At 44.4% G+C, this 15945-nt stretch overlaps 1 long non-coding RNA gene across 4 annotated transcripts in view; it reads left to right on the top strand.

Annotated features, from left to right (window-relative positions):
- LOC137768214 (uncharacterized) overlaps window positions 1-15945 on the top strand; it is a 188794-nt gene that overhangs the window by 30706 nt on the left and 142143 nt on the right. For 3 of the 4 annotated variants that reach the window (XR_011074734.1, XR_011074731.1, XR_011074733.1), the window contains exon 6: window positions 2446-3285. The exons of the other annotated variant lie outside the window; for it this stretch is intronic. This is a non-coding gene — a long non-coding RNA (uncharacterized lncRNA). The remainder of the gene's footprint in view (window positions 1-2445; window positions 3286-15945) is intronic. 4 annotated transcript variants of the gene reach the window in all.

The following is a 15945-nucleotide window of genomic DNA, read 5'->3' as shown; positions in this document are numbered from 1 at the left end:
CTCCTCCCTCTTGAGACCGAAAAACAAGGCAGGCAGCTCCATAAAATCAGTGGATCAGTTTCTTATAGGGTGACTTACTCACAGTGTGTGATCAGTAGACCACAATCCAGAAGCATTAGAAGCTGCACTCTACAACCCTGCGGGGCCACTGGGACAATTTTATAGTTAACCTATAAGAGGGTATGGGGGTACGTGCTTGGAAAGAAACAGGATGTGCATTCCTAAGTCAAGATTTATGAATGGGTAACTAGTCTTTGGGAGTTGGGAACACATCAGTGAAGTTCTTCATTGTTGGGGGACTAACAGAGCATAAAGGCCACTTGGTCTTAATGATGATTTAAAAATGTCTGTTAACTACAAAGCCCTTGATGACAGGGAAGTGATATGCCACACAGCCCTGGGTAGGGTCAGCGTAAGGGCTGGAGGAACTGTATGGAACCAAGATGGTGTCAGTTATGACAAGAGCCATACAATCTCCCACCTCTAACCTACAAAAGAGAGGATCCTTCAGTAGGGGCTGCATGAATTGGGGATGTTTGGTGAGCCAAGAAGGGTCATTACCCTCCCCTCAGGCACAGGTGGTAGAAGTGAATCAATCTCAAGTTATTTTGAAAGGACCCTCTTGGAGGGGGGCTGTCTGTTGGACAGGAGAGAGATTTCTAAGAAGCCAAAGAGTTCATTGCTTGCTTTAGATCAGGATTTTTCAGCCTTGACACTACTGACGTTTTGGACCTAATAATTGCTGTAGGAGTCTGTCCTGTGCATTGATGGATGGTCAGCTGTATCTCTGGCCTCCACCCACTAGAAATCACTGCCCCCCTGCCCCTGCACCAGTTAATGTAATTTAAAATGTTTCCAGACTTTATCAAATACCCCCTGGGGGTGGGGGGCAAACATTGCCCCTGGTTGAGAAGCAGTGCTTTCGAGAAAGGTACGTGTTGTGTTGTACCCTGAAGGCCCACAAGGCCTGTGCGCATGCCCAGCTTTAAGACCGAAGAAAGAGCCCGGAGTCAGCAACAGAGACATCAGTGGTTTAATGGATGGGGGATCTTACATGTTGGAGGCAAGGTCCTGGAGCCACACCCCACCGTGTGCGGTGGGCCGCAGGCAGGACAAGGTGGCAGTCGTCCCTCCGGGGTGGGGGTGGTACAGGTAGGGGGGTGGCCATGGAGGGGGAGAGATTGCTAGTTAAGACGGAATTGATGTCAGGTTGGCTCATCGGTTACCAGGGAAACTAGCAGAGGGGCAAGGTCAGTCCTGTGAGTAGGTGTAGGTGAAGCAGGCGCTGGTCGAGTAGGGGGTGTACAGAGAACAGCAGAACAGCCCCCTTGAGCAGCCTGGCCATACAGTACATGCCAAGATTCCCACTGTGGGAGTCCGGAAAGTTCTCCATGAGTCAGCATATTAGTTTCTTATTGCCGCTCTGATAGATTACCAAAAACTTGTGGTTTAAAACAATGCACATTCATGATCTCATAGCTTTGGAGGTCAGAAGTCTAACATGGGTCTCAGGGGGCTAAGATCAGGGTGCTAGCAGGCTTGTGTTTCTTCTGGGAGCTCAAGTGGAGAATTTCTGTCCTTGAACTTTCCAACTCTTTGAGGCTGCCCTCCTTCCTCGGCTCCCAGCTCCCAGCCAGCAATGACATCACCTGACCTCTGCTTCCACCATCACACCTCTTTCTCGGACTCTGACCCTCCTGCCTCCCTGTTATAAAGACACTTGGGATTACATTGGGCCCACCTGGATAATCCAGGCCAATCCTTCCCATCTGAAGGTCCTAAACTTCATCACATCCACAAAGTCCCTTGTTCAATGGAAGGTAATGTATTCACAGGTTTCACAGATTAGAATGTGGACAGCTTTGGGGAAGGTATTTTCTGCCAACGACAGTCAGTATTTGGGCATGGAGTAGCCAGATTGCACCAGCACTGGTTAAGTAATATTCTATGCTTTCTCCAGTCCTCCGTTGGTATCTGCAGGTGATTGCTTTCAGGATCCTCGTGCGCCGCCTGCCCCACGCCCCCAGGATATCTGCAGATTCCCAAGTCCTTATACAAAATGGCAGAGTAATACAACGTAAATACTTTGTAAATAGTTCCTGGGTGCCCAGCAAATTCAAGTTTTAGTTTTTGGAACTTTCTGGAAATTTTTTCCCCGAATATTTTCCATCTGTAGTTGCTTGAATCTGCGGATAAGGAACCTGGGCATACCGAGGGCGGACTCAACTTCCTTCTTCCCTGGCTCCTCCCAGGAATGGGAGGTGGCTGAGCTAGCGGGAAACGAGGTTGATGAAGAGATCTCGCCCGGCTCTTCCCCCGTCCCGGGGGCGGAGCGGCTGTGTGGCTCAGGCCTAGCTGGAGGGAGGACGGACTTTAAATTAAGTGGAAGATAATGGTTTTGATTACAATAGAACTGAATTTTTCTTTTCTTTTTTTTAACTGAAGGTTATGCTGTTTTAATTCCTGACTTGTCTGGAAAGCCACGGGCTCTACCTGGAAGGTTGCTCGAGGCTGGAAAAAGACCTTTTAGGCTGTAAAACCAAAGGCAATGATGGGGTGAGAGAAAATCGCTTTTCAGGGTCCCTTGCAGAATCCGGCTCGTTGAATAAACCTGGTACAAGATGATTTTGGGTGAGACAAAGTCGCTTTTCAGGGTCCCTTGCAGAATCCGGCTCGTTGAATAAACCTGGTACAAGATGATTTTGGGGGAGAGGGGATTTCAAAATTCTACTGATTCACCCCATGAACTAAAAAGACCCTCTTCCTAGAAGGGGAGAGGCGGCTGAGTGCTGAGCCGTCTGCACCCGGAGGCCGAGCAGTGGGGAGGCCTCCGGAAGCCCGTGGTTTTCCCTATTTTCTCAGGAACACCGGATGATTTTTCTCTTACCTAGACATCTGTGGGAGGAGGTAGAGGAAGGGAAGAAGAGAAAAGAGTGGGAAAAGGCTGGAAGGACCCGGACTGAATTACTGGCACTCACATAGGGAAAAAGAAGTAGACGGTCTTTCCAGTCTGTGCTGGCAGGAAAAGCCAGGGCATATGGCTCCACAGGAAGGGGTGCAGCTCACACCTCTGCAGCTCCGAATCCAACCAACATGCTTCCCAACGTGTAAACGTATGGCTGCCCAAACCCAGAAACCATTGCCAGAAAACTTCCGTGGGCTTCTTGAGGACACCAAGGAGATAGCGAAACCCCAGTGTGTCCCCTTGTGGCTGGACAAGCCTGCTTCCTTCACTCCTGGGACCTGCAACACAGTGGACCAGGCCATAGACGAAGACGAAAAACTGTGAGTGACTATCATTATTAAAACCAAAGTTACCTATTGTTTTTTATTATATGGGATGTGTTTATACATAATTATAATGACTATTTGAAGCATTCAGAAATGACAAATATATTCTATTCACAGTTCTTTCTGAAAGAGAGAGGTAATGATTTGGGGTGAGATGGCTTTGTTTTTGTTGTTGTTGTTTTGGAGATTATGGAGCACCAAAAATGGCTGCCGGTTTCACGCACGAAACGAGGTGCAGGTTTGTCTGTTTGAATGGAGTGGAATAGTCACGATAGAGTGCAGCAGGTAATGAGGATAACGCAATAAGATAAACAAATGTTGTGTGCCTTCCACATCAGTATAGGGCCTGGGGAAATGCGAAGCAGGAGAAGTGGGCCCAGACCTCGTCAGAGCTCCAGGTCCGGAGAGAAGAAACACGCTCAAGAGTGATGTGGGGAGAGGCAGGGAGCAGTTAAGCAGAATACACCTTTCTTTAGGTTCTAAATAGGAATGAACTTTTTTTTTTTTAAGTCAGTGTTTGTTTTTTAATGTATTTATTTTTTATATTTGGTTGCGTTGGTCCTTCGTTGCTGCGTGCGGGCTTTCTCTAGTTGCAGCAAGCGGGGTCTACTCTTCGTTGCGGTGTCCGGGCTTCTCATTGTGGTGGCTTCTCTTGTTGAGGAGCACGGACTCTAGATGCGTGGGCCTCGGTAGCTGTGGCACGTGGGCTCAGTAGTTGTGGCTCACGGGCTTAGTTGCTCCGCGGCATGTGGGATCTTCCCGGACCAGGGCTCGAACCCGTGGTCCCTGCCTTGGCAGGCGGATTCTTAACCACTGTGCCGCCAGGGAAGCCCAGGAATGAACTGTTAAAGCTTTACTCCAGGTGCTTGGCAGATATTGGAAGTAGGACGTTTTTTATGTACCTGCCCCTGTGAGCGCACGCGGCTTTCATGCCCACAACTCTACTCAGGATGGGCAATGAAAAAAACCTGGATTTTTTCTTTCTTCTCAGGTGGGTGGGCAGAAATATCCAGCCGGAGCTGGATTCTGTCTCTCTGCATGTATTTCTAGCTATCTACCTGGGAACAGGTGCTTCTTACTTTTAAATTGCACGTTGGAAAGTCTTATTTTCTAAATTAAGGAGATTGTGCCTGGCCACACGTTAGGATCTTGGTAAGTAATTTGTTGAAGGAAGGAGAGTAGGGAGGAAAGAGGGAGGGAAGGAAGGAAGAAGGCAAGAAATAAGACTTGCCTTAGGTGTGTGCTGGGTGTGTTGTCACACGACTTTGCTTCAGGAGGTGGCCCAGGAGATGATGGAAGAGCTAAGCTCTGGGAAGCGCACTCCAAGGCTTAGGGCTGTGACTAGAGGAAGCAGGGGGGTTACTCTGGGGCCAGATTTTCAAGGTTTGTGGTGGGAGGAGTAGAACCGTCCTTATTCTGTGACTGCGGGTAAGAAATGTTACCATGAAGGTGGGATGAGTTACCAGTGAGCTCGGGGACCCTTGTAACTCGATTCTCCCTGAAGAGCTGCTTAATTGCCTTTCTCTGGGTGCATAAATCAGTAAAATCCAAGCAGCCCTGTGCTTTCTTCATTTACTGCCCTGCTTTAAGATCACTCTCTTCTCTCCCTGGAGCCTCATTCTCCCCCATCTGTCTTCATGTTTGCTGCTGTTAGTCCTGTGCTCTGCACTTGCGTGTGTGTGTTTTTTTTTTTCTTTAAATGGGGCGGGGGGTTGTTATCTACATTCTGTGGTCGCAGAGGAGATTGCTGTTGCTCTGGCTTCACACACATCTTTTGTGCTGTACTGTGACCTCCAAAATTTGTCTGTTCCAAGGTGGCTGGAACTCGGCTGGGTGTAAACAAGCTGTTGAGAATATTAAATGTGAAGAGTCTAGGTGTAGAGTTGGTGTTGATCGGTATTTGTGGATTTGGGAAATTCTTACACGCTTATTGTTTACTATTTGCCTGTCTTTATTCTCAATGCTGTCTTCATTTGTTGTCCAGTCAAGACCCCACGTCTATGATCCCCGTGATGGAGAGCATTGTTTTCTGTTTGGACAAGTGTAAGCCACTACATTTCTGAACAGGAGTGGCCTGATCTGGGCCATCCCTGAAGAAGGCGATGCTTCCTGCTCTATTTGACTGGGGGTCAGGTAGAGAGTCCAAGTTGGAGCATTGGGAGGTGATTAGAAGAGAAATGAAGGAATAAAGTAAGATATATACCTTTCTTCTCCTTTTCTTTTTTTTTTTAAAAAAGGGATAGGATTTATTTATTTATTTATTTTTAATAAATTCATTTATTTATTTTTGGCTGCATTGGGTCTTCGTTGCTGTGTGCAGGCTCCTCATTGTGGTGGCTTCTCTTGTTGCGGAGCACGGGCTTCAGTAGTTGTGGCACGTGGGCTCAGTAGTTGTGGCACATGGGCTTAGTTGCTCCGCGGCATGTGGGATCTTCCCGGGCCAAGGCGCGAACCCATGTCTCCTGCGTTGGCAGGTGGATTCTTAACCACTGCACCACCAGGGAAGCCCTCTTCTCCTTTTCCTTTCCCACATATCTTGAGAAATACAAGGGTTCAGCAGAAAATGGGAACTCGAGGAGATACTGGGGCAGAGGCAGGAGTGCTCCACGATTATGGCCTGGAAGTCCCTGCATTTCCTGCCCCCCTTACAGGTAGGTGGGGCTGTGTCATTTGTTCTGGCCCTGAGTGGAAGGAGATTTGTGACACCCTTACCAATGCACAGAAGAGCAGGGGCAGCAGCTCACAAGCTCCCTTCTCTTGCTAAGGTGACCCCCGGGCCTCGTTTGAGCTGGTGGAACATTAGCTCCAAGCAGCCTGAATGCCTGAGATGGAGAACAGCTGCACTTGGAGGGCGCGGGCATGTAGAAGGCTTTGAAGGAGCAAGAAATAAATGTTACTGAACCAAAGTTGTGTTCGTTTGCCCACGCGCAGTAAAGCCAATCTACTGACACTGGATTGTGGTGAAGGAAAGTACAGTGTTTGTTGAAGGGCGCCAAGCAGGATGGATTTCAGCAAAGTATTTGTAAAGGCAAGGTTTTGGGGGTGGGGTGCATCCCAGGGTATGTGGTCAGCTCGTGCACAGTTCTGATTTGTTGATGGTGAGTTAACAGGGTGGTGTCACAGGGGTTAGCAGTATCAATCCTTAGGTGCCAGTAGGTCTGGGGGCTACATGCTCATGGTCATCAAGTAGTTAATTTCTTCCATTTGGTGGGGCTTTTAGCATCTGTGAAACAACTCAGGAAATGTGCGTCAGATACTGTTATCTGGGTACTTCAGAGAGGAGCTAAAGCAGAGAATATGGAGGCAGGGTCCGTCCGGAAGGGCCCAATAAAGTCCTCCTGCTCTGTTACAAATACGTGTTTTCTTAAGCCACTGACACTTAAAAATTTTTTTTATTTTTATTTTTTAAATTACATCAAATGAATTTCATTGATGTAATTTTCCAGTTTAAAAACATTTATGTAGCACTTTATAATTTATAGAGCATTTTTTCCATAGATATTATTTCCTTTAAAGCTCACAATGCTCTTCAGGTAATTTTTCTTTAACTTTTTTTTTTTTTTGGCTGTGTTGGGTCTTCATTGCTGCTTGTGGGCTTTCTCTAGTTGTGGCTCATGGGCTCTAGAGCACAGGCTCAGTATATGTGGCGCACGGGCTTAGTTGCTCCGTGGCATGTGGGATCTCCTGGACCAGGGATCAAACCCGTGTCCCCTGCATTGGCAGGCGGATTCTTAACCACTGCGCTACCAGGGAAGTCCCTCTTTTAACTCTGATTTTGACTTAATTTCAGACTTTTAGACAAGTCGCAAGAAGAGCAGAAAGGATTCTTGCATATCCTTCATCCAGATGATTGAAATGTTACCATTACTGCATTACTTGATTCTATTTTTTTATATATAAATTTATTTATTTATTTATATTTTTGGCTGCATTGGGTCTTTGTTGCTGTGCGTGGGTAAACGGCGAGCTGGGGCTACTCTTCGTTGAGGTGCCTGGGCTTCTCATTGGGTGGCTTTTCTTGCTGCAGAGCATGGGCTCTAGGCACCTGGGCTTCAGTAGCTGTGGCATGCGGGCTCAGTAGTTGTGGCTCGCAGGCTCAGTAGTTGTGGCTTGCAGGCTCAGTAGTTGTGGCTCGCGGGCTATAGAGTGCAGGCTCAGTAGTTGTGGCGCATGGGTTTAGTTGCTCCGCGGCATGTGGGCTCTTCCCGGAGCAGGGCTCGAACCCGTGCCCCTGCATTGGCGGGTGAATTCTTAACCACTGTGCCACCAGGGAAGCCCGCATTACTTGATTCTTGTCTTTCTCTCTAAATATGTGTACAGTTGTCCCTTGGTATCTGCAGGGGATTGATTCCAATCACCACCCCCCCATTCCCCTGTGGATACCAAAATCTGAGGATGCTCAAGTACCTTTTATAAAATGATGTAGTATGTGCATACAACCTTCCACATCCTCCCTTGTATGTTAAATCATCTCTAGATTACTTATAATACCTAAGTAAATGCTTTGTAATTAGTTGATAGTTGCCAGGAGCTGGCAAATTCAAGTTTTGCTTTTTGGAACATTCTGGAATTATTTTTTCCTTTTTCAATATTTTTCATCTGTGGTTGGTTGAATTCAAGACTGTGGAACCCACGGATACAAAACGCCAACTGTATACATATTAGTTTTTTTCTGAACTGTGTGAGAGGAAGCTGCAGATGTGATGCCCCTTCACCCCTAAAGACATCAGTGTGTTCCCTAGAAACAAGGACAGTAGGACCATGGGTTCTGCAGCCTGTTCTAGACTAAAACAGACAAATTTTGTGGAATTCCTAAGTGGGGAAGGTTTAGTACAAGTTGAAGCTGCAGACCAGAGGTCAGCCCATTAGGGAAAGCCAGGTCAGAATTTGGAAGCATAGAATCTTAAAGAAAACAGGTTTTTAATTTTTTAACTGATATTTTATGATATGGTATGGTATTTAGGGGGCCAGATAAAGAGTTAATGGGATTACTGCATTCAGGTGTGTGGATAGAAGTGATTTCAGGAAAATCTGTTTCCTAAGGAAGATAAAACTGGACTTTGTTTCTTTTCTTTTTTTTTTTTAACATCCTTATTGGAGTATAATTGCTTTACAATGTTGTGTTAGTTTCTGCTGTATAACAAAGTGAATCAGCTCTACGTATACATATATCCCCATATCCCCTCCCTCTTGCGTCTCCCTCCCACCCTCCCTATCCCACCCCTCTAGGTGGTCACGAAGCAGGAGCTGATCTCCCTGTGCTATGCAGCTGCACTAGCTATCAGTTTTACATTTAGTAGTGTATATATGTCGGTGCTACTCTCTCACTTCGTCCCAGCTATCTTGAAGGTCCCCCCTGGACTTTGTTTCTACTTTGTGCCATGGTGGGCTACTATTATCACAGTTTATTGACACGTTTTCAGTAAAATCACTTCTGTCTATTCCAGGCCTGAAAATGTGTCCCTGGCAATGATGACATTCTTTAAAAGGATGTAGTTAATGAAAGTATAGGAAGGTGTCTTGGGGGTGGGGGGGGGGTGGGGGGGGTGGGGGGGGTGGGGGGATGGGGGGTTGGGGGGGTGGGAGGGAGGGCTAACAGTTGCAAATGACACCCATTGAACTAAAGGAACATTGTCGATACAGTTCAAAGTCAGGTTAGGGTTAGACACTGAGGCATGTGCTGCCCGCTTCTCTTCTGACAGTGACTTGGGCTCATTCATCCCTATTTCCAGAGCTGTGTCCTTTTCACTCCTTCTTCCAAATCCACCTCCACATGACCTTTCAGTCTGTGCCTGGGTTCTGGTTTGAAGGAGCCACTGATTTATTTGCAGACATCCGGGATCTGGTGTGCAGATGCAAATGGCAGTTTTCTCTAGAAGTGTTGGTGGCAATTGGATCCTTTTCTGATTTGCATTCTCAAGGCCTGCAGGTTCTCAGAAAACCACATCTTACAGGCAGTCTGGTGAGGGTTATTTTTAATCTCAGATATAAATGCCAGTCCATAATAGTTCTTAAAACGGAAAGAGCCTTCACTTGCAAGGCAGAGGATAGTTAGAGACAGAGTATAGCAAAAATCTGCATCCAAAAAGGAGATGGGAGAAAGGACTTTGGGGATATAGAGGGCTTGGGGTTCCAGAGTGAGACATGGGACGACACAAATTTAGAAGCCATTGGCTTTTTGAGGCTCTTATTGAATAGTGAGAACAGAGGGGTTTGCTCAGGGAGAGAGAAAAAAGTGCAGTATGGATCTACCTTGGGCTCTTCAAGCATCTGAAGTTCTCTTTCAAAGTCAGTCTCGTTATAATTCAGCCCCATTTCTGATTATCGGCAGTGCCTTCTGAGAGTCCGTCTCGTCTCTTCCCACCACTTCTCAGCCTCTTGTCCCTTGCCTCTCACTGGTCCTGAGCCCTGCCTGGAGACGACTTCACTCCAAATTCTGGTCCAGCGGTGGGAATTGGTTTCTGTGCAGATGTATGCACTGCGAGGAAGTTTTGAAATCCCGGATGAGATAAGGTAGGGATGGATTTTAAAATGTGCAAATCGAATGTGTGAAAAAGCAGCTTACATTTTAAAGTAATTGGTTTAATATTCGAGTAACCCCCCACCCCCCATCCACCTGGTGGGTGAAAACATAATTCTGGGAAAACTCACTCACTGCATGTTACACTCATCCCACTCAAGATAGTCTCTCGTGCTTTGCGCCTGGCTGCTAGTTAAAGGTAGAAGGTGGTCTCCAAGCCAAATAACTATCCAGTCACCAGCCCATCTTTCCCATCTGCAGAGTTACTACCTGCAACCCTCTTCCCTGTCGCTGTGACCCCTGTGTCCAGTATGTCACCTTTTCTTCTCTCTTAAACTGCCCCTTCTCTTGCTTATTCTCCTGGCACTAGTAGCTCAATCTTTCTGTTCAGCTAGGTTTGTTGTACAGAATCCCATTACTTGATGGCTGGAAGAGTGTCTCCATGGTGAGATAGGCACAAGACTTCAGGGAATCGGCCACCATGCCTTCTTATATACTTGGCGGGCAAGTTAAGAGTTGGCTGGGATGGCCTACATTCTACTTTTATCTTTTCTCTGTTTGTTCTTAGCTCCTATGAAAAAAATTCCCAAGATAATGGTGAGGGACATGCACATTGTTGTGTAGAGTACATGCTAGGAGGTCCCATATGGATGTTTTTCTTTATTTTAAGAAAAACAACACTTAACTAACAACTTACTGATAAAACCTCTCATCTCTAGCCCAGCAATCAGCTTTCATGAATTTAAGCTTTCTGGACATTTTCTATGAAACTACTGAGAAAACGGAATTGGGAGCTGCCACTGTTTCCAACTTAAAGGATTGATAAACTGTCCAAAGAGGGGAGTCACAAAATGGAATTAACAGGGCTTCCCTGGCGCCGTGGTTAAGAATCCACCTGCCAATGCAGGGGACACGGGTTCGAGCCCTGGTCCGGGAAGATCCCACATGCCGTGGAGCAACTAAGCCCCTGCGCCACAACTACTGAGCCTGCGCTCTAGAGCCCGTGCTCCGCAACAGGAGAAGCCACTGCAATGAGAAGCCCGCGCACCGCAACGAAGCCCCCGCTCACCGCAACTAGAGAAAGCCCGCGTTGCAGCAACGAAGACCCAAAGCAGCCAAAAATAAATAAATAAATAAAATAAATAAAAAATAAAATGGAATTAACAGGTCTGTTAAGAGGTGAGAAAAACCCTGACATAAAACAAAAACAAGATCAGCCTGTTATCAATGGAGTTAATGTTCCAGTTCAAAAATTTCTTTAGAAATTTCCTGTAGAAAACCAGTTTGGGGGCATTTTTATGATCCACAATTAAGGTTTGGGCCATACAAGATGGTCCGTGATAAAACATTGTAGGCATCAAAGATTAAGCTGCTGAAATATGCTTAGAGGTTCTTGCATAATAAAAAAGTTTGTAGAAGGCTTCTGATTTTAAATGTTAGACCAAACAGATGCATTTGCCTCCCCTTTCTTTTTTTTTTTTTTTTTAAAATTTATTTATTTATTTATTTATTTTTGGCTGTGTTGGGTCTTTGTTTCTGTGCGAGGGCTTTCTCCAGTTGCGGCAAGTGGGGGCCACTCTTCATCGCGGTGCGCGGGCCTCTCACTATCGCGGCCTCTCTTGTTGCGGAGCACAGGCTCCAGACGCGCAGGCTCAGTTGTTGTGGCTCACGGGCCTAGTTGCTCTGCGGCATGTGGTATCTTCCCAGACCAGGGCTCGAACCCGTGTCCCCTGCATTGGCAGGCGGATTCTCAACCACTGCACCACCAGGGAAGCCCTGCCTCCCCTTTCTTTTGAGACTCCATTGGCAGAAAAATCATAATGATGAAGAGAGAGGCGTGGGGATGGCCAACAGCAGACTAGAGAATTCATCCCATTTCTCGGATGTGAACCATCAATGAAAACGTATCATAGGCAAAGTGGAGTAGAGGATGCTCAGAATAGGCACGTGGTTGGCCTCTGGGAACGTGGTAGCTCATCAGCTTGCCACATCCAGGACCCTGGATTTAGGGTTCCTAGCTTTGGAGAGTGAGAGCGAGGCATGGTGCAAAACCAGAGGTATCATTAAAACTTTGTGTGCCAGATAGCTGCTTCAGCGATCCCTTCCGACTTTTCCCCACCACTGCACACAGAACCACTGGCAGGCCCCATATTGACAATTCATTTCTAGAGAAATTGAATACGTTTCCCAGGAAGAACTAGGGCTTCTAGTGCTGGTGTGTGCACATAGATTAGATTCCTTCTTATTGTGACATTTTAGATTTCCAGGCTAATGTCAGATTCCTCACTCTCATACCTACAAGAAAAGCCGCTTGTCAGAAGCCAATCCTGGTGAACCGGATGGATGACCCAGTTACAAAGCAGAGCTCTCCATCAACTGTTCTATTCAGCAGACTGTCCTACTGGGGAATAACACTTACTTATGCAATACAGCCTTTCATTTTCCCTCATGAATTAGTAATCAAGGATTATCAGAAATAGCAAAATCCATAGCTTGCAAGAGAAAGCCAAGATAAACTTTCAGAGTAAATGACCCCTGAAGAAATAAAGATCAGAGGACACTTAAAAATTCAAACTTATATCCTCAGAGAAGACAGAGAAGATATTGTATCCATAAAATAAGAAAAGGATGCTATTAAAAATAAAAACAAGAAGAAGCTTTTAGAAATTAAAAATATGATTTAAAATTACATTCAGTTAATATATGACTTCAGTAAAAATAAGATGAAGTCAAAGTAATTTCTCTGAATGCAGAGCAAAAATCAGTGATAAAAATGAGAACAGAAAGGATAAGAGACACAGATGTTTAATCCAGGAGGTCTAGAATCTGACTGAATGGAATTTCAGGGAGCAAGATTAGAGAAAATGGAGAGGAAGCAATTATTTTTTAAAAATAGAAGAAAATTTCTTAGTGCTGATGAAAGACATGGTCTTTTGATTGATAAGCCCTGAATTAGTCTTGCGTAAGTTTCATCAAATGGAACATTTTGAGACTCCCTAAGCCATGATCATTCTCCCCTCTTTCTCATTATAAGTACCCTGGTTTTCTTAAGAGTAAAAGCACACACAATGAAAAATAATTTCTTCTGCAGATTTCCTTGCAGGGGTGTCCATATACCCAGTTTTGCATGTAATGTAGAGGTGATACCTCAGTGTGTCACAGCCATCCTTGTGGCCATGAACAGGAGGTTCAGAAACGTGATAATCGTGGATTGCATAAGAAGCTAGAAGGATCCAAGCTCTTTAATAACTTCCTGGAGCATTTTCTCCAGCCTCTAGACTTTAAATTACATTAAAAATATTAGGCATTATATGGTTACTGTAATTACATCCAGATGTAGTGTAATGCTGTGAGTCACTAAGGACAAAAAGAAGATCCTGAAACCTAGAGAAAGAAAATACAAAAACCAACAAAGGACAAAGGTACGTGTTGCATTCTGATTTCTAATTAGTAACAATGAATGCTCAAAGATAATGAAATTTCTTCTAAGTACTTAAGGGAAATAATTTTAGACCTAGAATTAACCAAACTACCTTTCAAGAGTGAGGGCAAGAAACAAACAACAAGCAAACAAGCCCCAAAACCTTTCCAAACATTCAAGGACTGAGAGAATTTACTTTTTTATGGTAACCTTTCTGAGCAAGTGACTTGAGGATATATTCTAATAAGAAAGGTAGGAAATAATAAGAGTAAAAACAGTAAAATAGTGGCTACCAGGAGATTGGGGGTTGGGGGGATTGAACAGATGTTGTTTAAGGGTACAAACTTATAAAGGGTAGTAAATAAATCCTAGAGAGCTAATGCACAGTATAGTGAATATAGACAACAGTACTGTATCATAATCATTAATCTTGCAAAGAGACTAGAACTTAATGATTCCAACCACTAAAAAAGGGATAATTCTGTAACATGGTAGAGGTGCTAATTATCACTACAATAGCAATCATATTACAATATATAAATGTATTACGTTAACAGGTACATCTTAACTTTACACAATATGTCAAATATATTTCAATTAAAAAAAAGAGTAAGACATGAGATCTAGGAAACAGTTGATGGATATAACCAAGACATTCAGTGAAGGAATTTCCAGTGGGACATTCAGTGAAGGAATTTCCAGTAGTGATAAATATGAGTCAGGGTTAGGAGCTATTTGTCAAGAATGGAATAAGAGGATGAAGGGCTTTGAGAAAGCTGCTTCTGGAAAAAAAAAAAGTGGATTACATCTAACTGATAGTAACATGGTCAAAAATCTGAATTCCTTTGAGGAAATGGTAAAGTATATACTTATCTTTTTTTGGGGTGTGTATGATCTAAGCAACATAAAGGAAGACAATTGAGCAGAATTACAAACCCAAACTAAACTTTGCCTGCTGTTGAGTCAATGATGAAGTGTAAGAAAATAAAATGCATTTGATTTTTTTTTTTTTTTGAAAATTGCACGGTAAGTGGAAGAGATGGCATCTGAGCTCCAGACTGTATAACTTCAAAGCCTGTGTTATTAATCACACTTCTAGACCACTTCCTTCTGGGGAGACTCAGATGTAATTTGTGCTCTGGGTCCCATAGGTTGTCAATCCACAGCACACCGGTTCTCTGCAACCAGCAGGGCGTGGATCCCAAGACAACAGAGCTGCCTCCTCATCTGTTCCAGCCCACCTTTTTTTTTTTTTTTTTAAAGCATTTTTAATTTTTATTTATTTATTTATTTATTTTTGGCTGCGTTGGGTCTTCGTTTCTGTGCGAGGGCTTTCTCTAGTTGCGGCAAGCGGGCGCCACTCTTCATCGCGGTGCGCGGGCCTCTCACTATCGCGGCCTCTCTTGTTGCGGAGCACAGGCTCCAGACGCGCAGGCTCAGTAGTTGTGGCTCACGGGCCCAGTTGCTCCGCGGCATGTGGGATCCTCCCAGACCAGGGCTCGAACCCGCGTCCCCTGCATTGGCAGGCAGACTCTCAACCACTGCGCCACCAGGGAAGCCCAATGCATTTGATTTTTATGTTGGAAACAATCTCCTTTTATCTGGGTCTATTGACTGTGTCACTGAACTTAACGGAAAACCCTTTTTGGTCCTAAGTCCAATAATACTTTTAATAACAACATTAGGAATGCTGCTTATTGGTTTTCCACATTTAAAATAAATTCATAGATAAAGCATAGAAGACTGAACTATAGTTACAGAACAGCATATTACAATGTAAAAGGAGCATGTTGCTTTCAGAAGTTAGAAAGGAGAAAATGGGAGAAGTCATTGGAAGTCAAGGGGAGCTAATATAGTCTTTTTGTATCATGTGGAGTTGATAGTCATTAAGTATAAATAGTAGAACAAGAAATTGAAACTTAAAATGATCATTCAGTAATTTTGAGGCAACAAGAATAAGGAATACAAGTAGTAATATAACTCTTAAAATTTGGGAGGAGGACGGGGGGAATTTGAGGGCAATGGAAGTGACATTTCAGTCCTCATCTTTTACGGTGATGAGTCAATGGATATTGTTTACAGATGGATAAAGCAATGTATGTGTATGTGTACATGTATTGGGTACATGCACTTGGACCTCTGAAAGTAACCACCCCAAAACTAAAGCCAGAAATCAACAAAAACATAGCTTCTGGGGAGTGGAAATTGAGGTGAGGAGGGATACTGATGGTTTTCACAAAACACCTTTTCAGCATTTGATTTTTTTTTTCGGACCAAAGCTGGTATTACTTTGATAATAATAATTTTTAAAAAGCGAAACAACTTTAATTTCATTTCTGTAATTTTTTGGGGGGAGATTTATAAATGAGGAACATTATTATGTTTTTATAAGTATTGGTAATCTCATTTAAAAAAAGCCATACCTGAGAATTTGAGTTATGAGGCTTTGAATAGCTTTCTGGCAATCAGGCTATTTCACAAGAAAGTAAAACCTCACAATATTACCAGAAAACAGTGACAAACAATTGTGACATGTGACACGTACTTCCCCAGTTATCTGTTAGTTGCTTTGGGGAGCTGCTTGATGAAGAATCTAATTGTTTCCATAAATATTTTCTCACAGGTGATGGCTTTTTTTTTTTTTTTTTGGCCACGCTGTGAGGCATGTGGGATCTTAGTTCCCCGGCCAGAGATGGAACCCGTGCCCCCTGCA

This window comes from Eschrichtius robustus, chromosome 8 (genome assembly GCF_028021215.1).
Source record: "Eschrichtius robustus isolate mEscRob2 chromosome 8, mEscRob2.pri, whole genome shotgun sequence".
Lineage (NCBI taxonomy): Eukaryota > Metazoa > Chordata > Mammalia > Artiodactyla > Eschrichtiidae > Eschrichtius > Eschrichtius robustus.
Note: the sequence above shows the minus strand (reverse complement) of the source record. Positions and strands in the feature narration are given on the sequence as shown.